This window comes from Dipodomys spectabilis, unplaced genomic scaffold, assembly GCF_019054845.1.
Source record: "Dipodomys spectabilis isolate Male_0828 unplaced genomic scaffold, ASM1905484v1 ptg000045l, whole genome shotgun sequence".
Taxonomy (NCBI): domain Eukaryota; kingdom Metazoa; phylum Chordata; class Mammalia; order Rodentia; family Heteromyidae; genus Dipodomys; species Dipodomys spectabilis.
Window position 1 is genome coordinate 5,712,423 of NW_024870722.1, and position 14,434 is coordinate 5,726,856.

Genomic DNA, 14,434 nt, shown 5'->3' on the forward strand with positions numbered 1-14,434 from the left:
ATAGTTTAGTGGCAAATCTCTTGCCTAGCAAACATGAGGGTTGGGTTGGAGCACCAGCACCAAAAGTATATAACAGCTGGGCACCAGTGTCTCACTCCTCACTTGGCTGAGATCAGAGGATCACAGTTCCAAGCCAGCCCAAGAAGCAAAGTCCCTAAGACTCTTATCTCCAATTAAACACCAAAATGCCCAAAGTGGAGCTATAGTTCAAGTAGTAGAGCACTAGGCCTTGGGCTTTTATAAAAGCTCAAGGACAGTGCCATGTCCTGAGTTCAAGCCCCATGACTGGCATACTACATATATACATACATACATACTTATTACTTACTGAAATCTGTATCAAGGAAAACTTAAGCCTTTCCAAAAAAATTTACTAAAATTAAGTTACCAAAGTTCTAATAACAATAGTATGCAGTTCTATATTATAAAATTGCTTTTGTTCTAAATGCAATGTCAATACTTGTCACAAATAGCTTTCTAATTCTTTAAAAATATCAATAAACCAACAAATAAGTAAAATTAGATTAATAAAATATGCAATGAATGTTTTAACCTAAGAAAAGGTATCTTTTTTAATCCCACCATATGAGATATGTACAATACAAACCATCTTTGACAATTGTATTTTTTAAAACAACAAACACTGAGATAGATTTTCTAAAAATACAAAATAATTCAACATTCAAGAAATACCCTAACAGCCAGGCATTGGTGGCTCAGGTCTATAATCCCATCTACTCAGAAGGTTTAGTTCTAGACACTCTCAGCTCAAAGGCAGCAGAGAAGTTCCCAAGACTCCTAGTCCAAAATAACTAGCAAAAAATAGAAAGGTAGCTGTAAAAAACAAAAAACCCTGTCAACAGAAAATATGAAAAATATATCATAGAGGTAAAAACTGATAATTATTTTTACATGCTTTCCTAACTTAATTTTTTTTAACATAGCTACAAGGTAAGCTCTCTAACACAAATCTAACAGGTTCTAGAATGTTCACTACTGAAAAACACAAATTCACTCTTTTCCTTTACTACACCTAAGTTACATAGTATTGTCACTTATATGTCAGCATCAGATAACTTAAAAAAGAATCAGAAAATAGAAATGAGCAAGTCGGTAAGATATAATAAGCCTGGTGTAGTGTCTTATGCCTGTAATCTTAACTATTTAAAGCTCAAATTGAGAGGATTTCAGTTCAAGGCCAATTGAGCAAAAAGTTCACTAGACTCCATCTTAATCAAAAAACTGGAAACTGTGGGTGCTTGCCAATCCCAGCTATTCAGGAAGCACAAACAGGAGGGGGATTATGGTCCAGACCAGCTCAGGCATAAAAGGAAGATTCTATTTAAAAAATAGTAAGACATGCTGATAGTATGGTTTAAGTGGTAGCAGATGCCTAGCAATCAAATACCAGTAACCAAATACACAAACACAAAATAAACGTACTCTAAGTGTGTGAACTGTGTTTTTAAGACTTTCTTCTATACCAAGGTTTAGACAACTTATCTACTCTAGCTATGAGCAGCTTAGTACAGAAAAATTGCAGTGGGACAGAGTTCCTAATGGCACAATAATAAAAGAAACATAATTATAAAGTTGAATTGCAACCATTATAACATTCTTGTACTTCAGCAACAATATATATATACACATAATAAGTACATATATGTTCTTTTGTAGGTTAAATGATCTGACCTAAATTATCAGTAGAAAGTTAAATTAAGCTTAAGATACTATAATACTAATGATTCTTAAAGAATGGTCCTTTTACCACTATTTCAGGTTTCATATGTGGTCCTACTAAAGACAGACTAAGGTAGGACCCCCATCTCTTTTATCAAGTCTTTCCAAGTGATTCTGGAACACACTAAAGTTTGAGAAGCACTATTATATAGTTAAAGAGATTAGGATTACACATCAAGACCCTGATATCTGGGCATGAGTGACTTAGACCTACAATCCTAGATACTCAGGAGGCTGAGAGATCTGAGGATGAAGGTTTGAAGCCAGCCTGATGAAAACTCTTTTTTCCAATAAACCAGTGAAACACCAAAGTGGAGGCACGCCTCAACTGATAAGAACAGGAACCTTAAGCAAAACAGCTGAGTTAAAAGTACAGGACCCCGAGTTCAAACCTCAATACCAGCACCAAAAAAAAAAAAAGACAGTGACTAGCAAGAAAAAACAAAACCTTAAAAAAGTACATATATGTAGATGTGAAACACTAGTTGTTAAACAGTAATTAAAACATAATGAAAATATTTTAAGACCAGAACAACAACTTTCAAGATGTTCATTTTAAATTGTGCTGAATACAATGCAGTTTACATATTGCCATTCAAGTCAATCAGTTACTGATCACGTACTGTGCGTAAGGCACTGAACAAGAATATAGCAGTAAACAAGTCTCTAATAACTTGGAGCTTGAGGAGAAAAAAGCAAAGAAACAAAATATGTAATACAGAATACGGTGATTAAATACCATGAATGAAAATAAAGCAAAATGGCAAAATGAGTTAGGCATCCAATTACAAGCACACACCTGAATAATTAAGGAATGAGCAATGCATGATTCTAGTACAAATTGGGAACCAAAGGTACAAAGACCCAACATAGAATCATCATGGATAGGCTGTCCACTTCTGGTAACTTTACTAATAAACACAAAAATCCTTCAAAAACCCTCATGATTCACTCACTTATACATGTGCCTATTTGCTCTGTAGCTTACACGTCTAGTCACTATAAAAGGACTAAATCAGCAATTCTTAATGTTAAGTCCTCAGACCAATAGTGTTACAAATGAGTTCTGTTAAAAGGCAATTTTTTAAACAAGCTCAAGATTCCTATGCAAATTAAAGTTTAAGAATCTCTGCTGGGAAAAAGATGGAAGAGATTACACTGCTTAATAAGAAATATACTTATTATCTAACTTATTATATAACACCTCTGTACATCACCTTTACAAAAAACAAAAAAACTCCCTATTAAAACCATATAAGCAGAGGAAATGAGAGCAGTGGCGGCTGCCCAACCTGGGGGGAGGGAGGGAGCTACTGTCTACAACAATCAAGGAAGTGTGTGATGGGTGGTCTCTTATGAACCATGATTGCTTTGCACTGCAACATGCTGACAGTTCAAACTTCTGTATCATGGAAAAAGTCTTATGAAACTGCACCCTGAGACACATTAGGAGAGGATGATGGGAGATGAAATTATGAACATATTGATAGCCCTCTTGACTCTGAAGATTACCAATGCAAGATTTGTCATAGAAGCAGAGAAGAAAAAGATGCTCACTGAAGAAGTAAAGGATTTCTTCAATCAAATGGCAGAGGAACTCGACTTTGAAGTCTGTGTCCTTGATGACCTCTGGCTTCCACTATATTCTAGTTATTTCAATGGGAACAGAAGGTAAAAATTCCTTGGAAATTACTTCTCAGACAGTGATGCAAGCTAAAGAAAAGAAATGAACTATATAACTTGGGGGATCAGGGGAGTCAGGAGGGCAAACACTGGGAGAACATAAGGGGTGACACTTGAAATGTACTCGATGCCTGACTAAAGCAACTGTAATCCCTCTAAATTTCACCTTTATAAACAAAAGAATCATCCGATTCTCAGAATGAGACTGAAGCTCAGCCCACACCTAGAATGATGAAGAAGACAGATAGCTCCAACCAGGAATTCCTGTATCATGCACAATGTGAAAGGAGGTAATGAAGTGTGTGGCCCACACATATCTCACAACCAAAGCACAAAGCTTTCCGTGTTAAAACCCCAAGTATTTCTTCCAGTCCATCTGCAGTTGTGTCTTCAGAAAAGCTGGGGTTCCCCCAAGGGCATTTGAAAGGGAAGAGGTTTTTCTGCTTCTCATTATAAAAATGAGACCCAGTCCTTCAGTCTCATGGCCTTGATTGGAGCCATGCACTATCCCTCCCAAACCAGTCTCTTACCTATCTCCTCATATCCTCCTTCCACCTTCCTTGTGCCCAAAAAACATTACAAGAAGTTGGACACATGACTGATGCATGCAGTCCCAGCTAGCCAGGAGGCAGGAATTGGGAGGATCACAGTTCAGGGCCAGGAAGAACTAAACTGTTAGCATGACCCCTCTCAAACAGTAAGCTGGGTGTGGTGGCATGTACCTTTGCGTGTAGCTCCATGGATGACTACAGGTTCAAAGGATCCTGGTCCAACCTGAACTAGGACAAACCAGGAGGGGCTATGATAGATTTGCCTTAGAGAACAGTAGGGAGTAAATTACCCGTGTGGTGTGTCACCAACAATGATAAAAACTGACATCATGTAGGGTACTGGTGGCTCATGCTTGTAATCCTAGCTCCTCAGGAGGCTGGGACCTGAGGAATGCAGTTCAAAGTCAGTCGGGGTGGGAGAGTCCAAGAGACTCTTATCTAAAATGAACCACCAAAAAGCCGTAAGTGGTAGCCTTAAGCATAAAGTTTAGGGACAGTGCCTAAGCCCTGGGAGAGAGAGAGAGAGAGAGAGAGAGAGAGAGAGAGAGAGAGAGAGAGAGAGAGAGAGAGAGAGAGAGAGAGAGAGACACACACACACACACGATACAACTAACCTCACATCTAAGTATATAAGAATTAAATAATTATGAAAAATACTTTACTTCAATGACAAATATGTTAGTAGATTAAAATAAGACTAGAAAATTCATATTCTCTAGACAGGATAACAGGTCATCTATAGTAGATGCAATAGGAATACACAACTTTATTGATCTCAAATAAGTTTTCTGCTTATGAAGAAAACTCTACCAAAAGACTGTAAATTGTGGTACATATTTCCTGCTTATAATCCAATAAAACTGGAATTCACACTTTTATATATATATATATATATATATGTATATGTATATGTAGAAAAAGGCAGAAGTGGTGCTGTGGCTCAAGTGGTAGTGCTAGCCTTAAGCTGAAAAGCTGAGAGACAGCACCCAGGCCCTGAGTTCAGGCCCCTGGATTGATTAAAAAATCAGCACTCTGTTACTCAAATTACATTTTGATAAAAAAATAACCCTGAGTATAAGCTACAATATAAGGTAAAATCTTACTGAAAAGGCTACCATATTTTCATGATTATCCCATTTTGTACTAAATACATATACCAGTAAAGTCATAATAAGTGTATTGAAGTTTTTTTGGTTTTTTTTTGGTCAGTCGTGGGGCCTGAACTCTGGACCTTGGCACTGTCCCTCAGCTCTTCAGCTCAAGGCTAGCGCTGTACTGCTTGAGCCACAGTGCCACTTCCAGCTTTTTCTGCTTATGTGGTGGTGAGTAATTGAACCCAGAGCCTCATGCATGTGAGTCGAGCACTGTACCACTGAGCCACCTTCCCAGCCCATAGTGGGCAGAGTGTTCACCTCGCACGCATGAAGCCTTGGGTTCGTTCCTCAACACCATATACACAGAAAAAGCTGGCAGTGATACTGTGGCTCAAGTAAGTGGTAGAACGCCAGCCTTGAGCAAAAGAAGCTCAGGGTCAGTGCCCAGGACCTGAGTCCAAGCCCCAGGTCTGGCAAAAAAAAGAAAAAGACATTTTAATGAGCACCTACTTTATAATATCAACTATGAAAATCAAATATAAACATGTCTACCTTTGAGTCTATATTTTATTTCACTTGATTTACACAAAGATTATGTATTTCACTTATAGTAAGTAAATAACCAACTATCAGACATAATTACTTAAAAGCTGCTTGGAAGGAACAACATCTGCTGCCTATGCATAATGGGGTAAGGATCTAGTCTATCACACAGATTTGGAGAAGTGGCTCCCAACCTGGTAACTGTCAGTTTGATCCAAGTACCAATGGCCTTTTAGCTACTAATGGAAAACTGAGAAAGAATGAAAGGAGGTAGAAAAAAGAAAAATGGTTGTTTTTTTTTACAGAAGGAAGTTTCCACTGACTACAGAAGGTCCAATAAAAATGCATGTATCTGTTCAGGAGTTCTTATAGCAAAAGTTTTTCCGGTAGTTATAGGAATGAGGCCTATCAGCTTCAAGAAAACATGCTTCGCAATTAAAAAGTGCCACCACTGGGGCTGGGAAGGTGGCTCAGTGGTAGAGTGCTTTCACCACCACATAAGCAGAAAAAGCTGGAAGTGGGGCTGTGGCTCAAGTGGTAGAGTGCTAGCCTTGAGCTGAAGAGCTGAGGGACAGTGCCCAGGCCCAGAGTTCAGGCCCCATGACCGACAAAAAAAAACACCACTCAAGAGGGAGAAAGAAATGCTGAGAAAAAGTTTTCAAGGGAATGAGTACTCAAACCCTACTTTAACATCCTACTGTCAGAGGCTTCAAGCAACATTACAGCAATAATTTGATCCAGAAAATTCTCACCCTCCAAAGTCTGGGACAATCATTCCCTTATATATGTAACATGTGCTCCAGTATGATGGTAATTTGTCAAACAGATGGTAATTACAGTCTGTCCATGGCATCAGACTGATGCCATGTTGGCTTGAGGTCTGACAGTGCAGATTAATTGCTGCATGGGTTTATCTATACAGCTGCACTACTCAAATAACATCTTAGTGTCACATCTGTATATTCTAGGGCAAACTACTGAAAACAGCAACAAATCCAAAACCCCAAAATAAGCAATTTGCATAGTTAATATTTCATCTTTAGCAATTATCTTTGTTGCTTCACTAATCTTTTCCTTACAAAAATTACCTTCTGAAGTTAGTCAAGAAGGGAAAAGAACCATTCTCTAAAATAAAAACCACTAACTAGAAAGATAGCCCCAAAAGGAAAATTAATGGAGCTCTTAGGAGGAAAAAAAAATTAACATCTCAAAAATATGACTTGTGGCACTAAAGCAAAGTCTATACTAAGTCAAATTCAAGTATTAAAAGAGTGAATTTTGCCAGTCGCTAGTGGCTCATGCTTGTATTACTAGCTACTCAAGAAGCTGAGATATGAGGATCACAGTTTGAAGCCAAGCCCAGGCAGGAAACCCTGTGAGATGCTCATCTCCAACTAACCACTAAAAAAAGGTGGAAGTGAAGCTGTGGCTCAAGTTGTAGAACATAAGCCTTGGGCAAAAAAGCTAAAGAACAGCTCCTAACCCCTGAATTCAAGCCTCAAGCCCCAGCTTTTCTCTATCTCATTGAAGAATGAGGTTGAGTTTTGTTTTTTGTTTTGGCCAGTCTTGGGGCTTGAATTCAGAGCTTTGGCACTGTCTTCTTTTGCTCAACACTAGCACTTTAGTACTTGAACCACAGCACCACTTCCAGCTTTTTTTTAGTTGTACCGAGGAACCAAACGTAAGGCATCATGCATGCTAGACAAGCACTCCACCACTAAGCCACATTCCAATGTTCAGATTTTTGATGGGGACTGCATTGAATATATACACTGCTTTGGGCAGTATTGCCATTTTCATGATATTCTGCCAATCCAAGAACATGGAAGGTCTTTCCATTTCTTTGTCTTCTTCATAGTTTCTTTCATCAGATTTTTATAGTTTTGCAAAGGCCCTTCACATGCTTGGTTAGGTTGATTCCTAGGGCTTTGGGGTTTTTTGTTTTTGAGACTACTGTAAATGGAGTTGCTTCCCTGATAAAAGGCACTGATTTTGCCGGGTGCCAGTTGTCACACCTGTAATCCTAGTTACTCAGGAGGCTGAGATCTGAGGATCACAGTTCAAAGCCAGCCCGGGCAGCAAAGTCCATGAGACTTTAAAAACCACTTATAAACCACTAGAAAACTAAAAGTGGCACTATAGCTCAAATGGTAGAACACTAGTCTTGAGCTGAAGAGCTGAGGGACAGTGCCTAGGCCTACGTTCAAGCATGAGGTTCAAGCCTCATGGCAGACAAAAAAAAAAAAGGTACTGATTTTTGTAGATTGATTTTTATGCTCTGCTACTTTGTAATTGCTCTAGCAGCTTAGGGGAGGAGTCCACAGGATTCTGCAGGATCATGTCATCTGCAAATAGGGATAATTTTATACCTTCCTTCCCTATTTGTATCCCCTTTCCTTAAACCATCATCAAAGAATCAATAACCTAATTAATAAATGGGCAAATGAGCTAGCTGAGCAAGAGATTTCTCAGAATAAATAAAAATAGCCAACAGACTCATAAAGAAATAAATGTTCAACAAATCTGGCCATAAAGAAAATGCAAATCCAAACACCATTGAGATTCCTCCTCACTCCAGTTAGAGTGGCCATCATCAAGGATACAAACCTAACAGGCCAGCTTGGATGGGAGTTACCTTGTTCAACGTCTCTAGAAGCCAGTATGGAGATTCCTCAAAATGCCCTATGATCCAGCAATTCCGCTCTAGTGCATTTATCCAAAAGATTACATACTAGGATACAGTAAAGCTACCAAGCAGAACTATCTTCATTGCAGCAATATTCAACATAGCCAAGAAATGGAATCAGCTCAGATGCCCCTCAACGGTCAAATAAATCAAAAGAATGTGGTACGCATACAATGGAATTTTACTCATCCATTAGAAAGAACAATACTGCAAAGAAATGGAAGGACCTGGGAAAAATCATGTTAGTAAAGTTAAGTCAGGCCCAGGGAGACATAGATACAGATAGAGATAGACACAGACATAGAAACAGAGAGCTGTATCTGTATATGTCATATATATACATAAATCAGATATAGATATTGAAAGCCAACATACATGAGTGAATTTTTAAACTTGAACTGGTTAATAAATCCACTAGTTTGTTGTTGAATTTCTTCCCCCAAAAGTAAGATCTCTTCATTTGACAAAAAACATCAAAAACGTTACTGGAGGGTTACAATAGATATTCAATTTGGGGACTCATCACAGCACATACAAATGAAGAATATTCAAACTGGGCACCATTGGCTCATGATTACAATCCTACTCAGGAGACTGAGATCTGAGGATCTAGGTTTGAAAGAAGCAGGAGTAGGGAAGTCCGTTAACAACCCCCACAAAAAAGCAGAAAGTAAAGCAGGGCACTGGGTAGCCCACGCCTGTAATCCTAGCTACTCAGGAGGCTGACATCTGAGGATCATGATTCAAAGCCAACTGGGACAGGAAAGTCCAGTAACCACCAGAAAACTGGAAATGGAACTGTGGCTCAAAGTGGTAGAGGGCTAGCCTTGAGCAAAAGAGCTCAGGGACAGCACCCAGGCTTGAGTTCAAGCCCTAGGACTGACCAAAAAAAAAAAAATAGAAAGTAGAGCTGTGACTCAAGTGGTAGAACCCCACCTTAGGTGAAAAAGTTAAGGCACCCACACATACGTGCACACACACCCAATGTTATACAGATACACATACACACATCAAGTAATATACATATATATGTTCAGTATATATGGCACTGTAAATTTATTAGCTTTTCAAATTATATTTAATCTGAGTTCAAATACTAATGAAAGAAGGTTGGAGTTAAAGGGGGAAAACCTATTTTACAACAACTACTCAGAACTGACCTTGTAATTGACCTTTTTTTCCTTTGAAACTTTACATTTTTAAAATTCTAGCCAACTTTTTTTTATTGGGGGGTTGGGGCTGGTCCTGGGGCTTAATTCTGGGCCTAGGCACTATCCCATCCCTAAGCTTCTTTTGCTCAATGGAACACTCTACCACTGGTGTCACAGCACCACTTCCAGCTTTTTTGAGTAGTTTATTGGAGATAAGAATCTCAGGGCATTTCCTGCCTGGGGTTGGCTTTGAACCTTAACCCTCAGATCTCAGCCTCCTCAGTAGCTAAGATTATACAGGCATGAGATACCTGCATGTGGCTTCCTTATTTCTTATACATGTTCTGGCTTCTCCCTCACTTCTTTTCTCCTTCAGTCGTTCAATTTAACTTTTGTCATATAATCCTTTATTAAATAGTTACACATTCACACTGAGTACCAATGGCTCACACTTGGTGTACCAGGCAATCATCTCAGATGTAATAAAATGCGTAAAAAATAGGCTGATCAAGTGTCTAGGCAGGATGTAAGACTCTTAGCACAAAAATTATCATTGCAAAAAAAGGGATGGAGGCATGGCTCAGCAGTAGAGTTAACTGCCAGATAAGCTCAAGGCAGAGTTCAAACCCCAATACTCCACAATTTTTTTTAGAAGAGTAGTAGATTCTAAAAACATCTTTTTTCAAGTAATTTCACTGGATCTCTAATCATAAACACCAAATGCAGTTTTACTTTTTCTCAATATTAGGCTCCTTTGGTTTTTTACCTTGTCCTTTGTTCCCTCCAATGGTAACTCTAAAGAACTTGAGATTCTACCTAAATAGAATAATCTAGCTACAAAATTATGTGGTTTTTTGTTTGGTTGGGGTTTTTTTTGAGACAAGTCTCATTCAATAGCCCAAATCGGTCTCAAACTTGCGATCCTTTTGCCTTAGACTCCTGAAGGCTGGGATTGTAGGTATCTTATCACTCCTGGCTATAAAAACATCTTTAAAAACAAACGGTAAAATTCTACATACTATTTTCATACTTTAGTACTTGGAAATTTTAATATATCCATTTTAATTACTTGAAGCTTCTTCATTATGTATCAATACGTATTTGACATTATTGAGAAATATTACTCAGGGGCTGGGAAGGTGGCTCAGTGGTAGAGCGCTTGCCTTGCATGCCTGAGGCCCTGGGTTCGATTCCTCAGCACTACATAAGAAAAAAGCCAGAAGTGGCGCTGTGGCTCAAGTGGTAGAGCACTAGTGTTGAGCTGAAGAGCTGAGGGACAGCCCCCAGGCCTAGAGTTCAGGCCCCACAACCGGACCCCCCCCCCCAAAAAAAAAAAACCCAAAGAAATATTACTCAAATTATACTGATTCTAATTTCCATAGTCTGAATTTAACTTCCAAATACAAAGTATTATCCTAGAAATCACTTAGCAGCCAAGTTTGCCCTATTGACTCAGACCAAGTCCTATGGCCACCAGAAATACTTGTCTGCAAAAAGAATCAAACATCTAAAATTGTGTACATTTTTTTACCTCCTTCAAAGGATACACACACATATATGGAGTTCAAGCACAGGCTGAACTACTTAGTAAGACCATGTCTCTAAAACAAAAACTCCATAAAACTTTTTGAAAGCTGAACAAGGTGGCACAAGACTATTACCAGCACTATGGAGGCAGAACACAAGGATCAACCTGGACTACATAGTGAGTTCCAGGCTATTAACATTAAGTGAGAAGGTTATACAGCAAAGGCCTCTTAAAACAAGCTAGGCTAGGTGGCTAACTCTTGTAATCCTCACTACTTGGTAGCCAACACAGGAGAAGGGGGAGAACAATGACTCAAGGATGCAGAGAAGTTGGCAAGACTCCCTATTATCCAATGGCTGGGTAGCACATGCTTTACATAAATTGAGAACCCTCTTTTAAAAAAGGAGGGGAGGGGGCTGGGAGTGTGGCTCAAGAGATAGAATGTCTGCCCAGCAAGAATGAAACTGCACATCAAATCCCAATTACTGCTAAAAAAAAGTGTGAAAATATAAAATCATTACAACTTTTCAATAATATTCTACAACTAATGAAAATTGTTTTAATTAGTGACACACAACTAAAGTCTTCCTTTTACTTCAAAGTAAGACATCTACCTGCCTCATCAGAAGACTTTCCAGGAAATGGAGATATCCCCTAAGTTCTAGTCATTTATTTTACTTAAAATAATGCTGAAAACACGTGCACCTCCAGGTTTATTGAAGCACTGTTCGCAATAGCTAGAATATGGAAACAACCTAGATGCCCCACCACAGATGAATGGATCCAAAAATTGTGGTATCTATACACAATGGAATATTATGCAGCCATTAGAAATGACAAAATAATGGCATTTGCAGGGAAATGGATGGAGCTAGAAGGAATCATGTTGAGCGAGGTAAGCCAAGAACGAAGAGACAAACGGTACATGGTCTCCCTGATAAGTGGATGCTAAATCCAAAATGTTAGGTGATACGACAAAACTAACAGGACTTAAGAAACAAAGAACTCCCGCTCATCTGGTTGAACCACTACTAAATATCCCCATGCTGCTGATCACAAATATGGTATATAACATGTGAACACTGTTATATATTACAGACTGTGATAGACAATTTGCTCCAGGAAAGTTAGAATGAACTTGTGACTTTGAAATTATGTAATCACTTAATCACAATCAAAAAAAAAAGAACCTCGGGGAAGGGAGGGAGGGAGGGGATGGTAGGGGGAAAACAATGGAGGGGGTAACAATGTTCAAGAGGAAGTGTACTCAATACCTCACTCATGTAACTGTAACCCTCTGTATAGTATCTTTACAATTAAAAAATAAAATAAAATAAAATAATGCTGAAAAAGTAGTAAAATATGCCAGGGACTACCATCACAAACAAAAACCTCCACTTTCTCTGTTGGACAATTTATTGTTTGGACTTATTTCTCTCTTTGTACTTAAGTTGCTCACTGTCTACAAGAAAAACACTAAGCACTTAAAAAGGCAGAAATAGTTTTAAGGCTTGGCCTCATCACTTAGTAAACAAAGATCTTTAAATCCAATATAGAAGTTTATAAGGCTTAAACCTGAGTGGAAGGACTCTTATGAGGCAGCAAAATGCATAAGCAATTTTAAAACATTGTATTTCAATGGCCCTGAGTCCTATCTATCTACCTGAGGCCTCAAACCAAAACCCTCTGGCCTCAACCTCCGAAGGAGCTAGGATTACAGGCCTGTGCCACCAGGCCCAACTCTGTCAGGTACTATTCCAAAAGCTTTCCTTTAGAAAAGATTTTTATTTAGAATGAACTACTGTGCTGACTTCATAATGATTTTCATTTTACAGATAATAAAATTAAGCAGAAGTTGTTACAAGCCAGGGCAGACAGGGATTCAAATTTCCATTTCTATATTCACTGACAGTATTAACCATCTAGGATAATACAAATAAATACAAAAGTCAAAACTACTTAGTGACTTCTGCAATGAGTTACTCAACCTGAACTATACCTCCTTTCCAAAACTGAAAACACTCTAGCCATCAGATATCAGGCAAAACACTCTTATTGAAGCAAAGTATCATGTATAAGGCACCAAACAAAACGCCACACTATCACATAAACCAGGGTCCATATTAAAATCATGGAGACAGTGATACCTCTGTATGTTCTTACATAGCTAATAGTTTTTACACCTGTCAAAGGGTTGTAAGGAAAAGAATTGGCAAGAAAGAACTGAGGATATAGCTCAGTAACAGAGCACTTGTCTAGTAAAGGTGAGGCCCTGGGTTCAATCCCAGGGCAAGTAAAAAGAATTGGCAACAGCAGAGCCAAAAAAAAAAAAAAAAAATGTTTCTTTACCAAAAAAATAAAAAATTACTCACCCTTGACCTAAGCTACTGGTAGGGAGTGGAGTGATACCTCCCCAAGCCCTCCTCTCCCTATTTCCAGCTTTTTCTGTTTATGTGGTACTGAGGAATTGAACCCAAGGATTCATGCATGCTAGGCAAGGACTCTAACACTAAGCCACATTCCCAGCCCTTCCTCTCCCTATTGTAAACAGTTAACACATAAGTAGTTATGCTGTAAATAGTTAATTTGTAAAATAAGAAAAAACATCCTATCATCTATGCTGATTCTAGGAGGGTTAACAGTGGATTTCCTTAGACTCAGACCAGAAGAAAAACCTCCTGAACCTCACCTCCCACAAAAGGGCAAAAATGGTTTCCGCTCACCAGAAGGTGGCAGTAGGTTCTTTCAAAGGCAATTTCTGGTTTGCCTATGGGCTCAAAAATTTTTTGTGGGGCTATTAACAACAGCAAACAGCTTGTTAGCTGCTCCCCCCAAAAGATAAACTAAACAGCTTACAAGAATTAACCACATTAACCACATTCTCCTTAGCATAGTGTTCAGTCTCAACTAGAAAAAGTAAACCACTCCTTATAACTGTCTGGATAGAAAAGAATGAACAAAAAAGACAAATGAAAATTATTCCTTCTAATTTTTTTTAAAGATATTCGGTCCCTTCAGTTAGGTAAGCAACAAGTTCAAGATGACATTTATAAAGATCAGCAATTAAAAGGAGAAAAATGATAGGTTTTAGACATTTCCCAGCAGAGGTAAACCAAAGTCTAAACAGGAAATTGCAAACCAGCTGAACACATGCAGAAGTCACAGGTACCGGTGACTGCACTAGCTAATTGGACTGCACTAGCTTAAGTGGCCTGATAGGCAATGGCAAAGATCCATACCTTACACTGCCAAACCTCTCATTCTTTTTCCAACTTCTACTCTCTCTCTCTCTATAGATATACATGTATATAAACCAAAAGCTTCATATTACCTGCCCCCCAAATGGTTGGACACTTAACAAGTGCATTCGTATTAAACATGCCATGTCATGAAGCTCCCTGCTATGCATGATGACTCAGCAGCTGCTGCAAAACATCCAATTGACAACCTAGGCTAGT

At 38.6% G+C, this 14,434-nt stretch overlaps 1 protein-coding gene across 3 annotated transcripts in view; it reads right to left on the minus strand.

Moving 5' to 3' along the window:
• Positions 1–14,434, minus strand: part of Nup153 (nucleoporin 153) — a 61,018-nt gene that overhangs the window by 44,304 nt on the left and 2,280 nt on the right. The window lies entirely within an intron of this gene.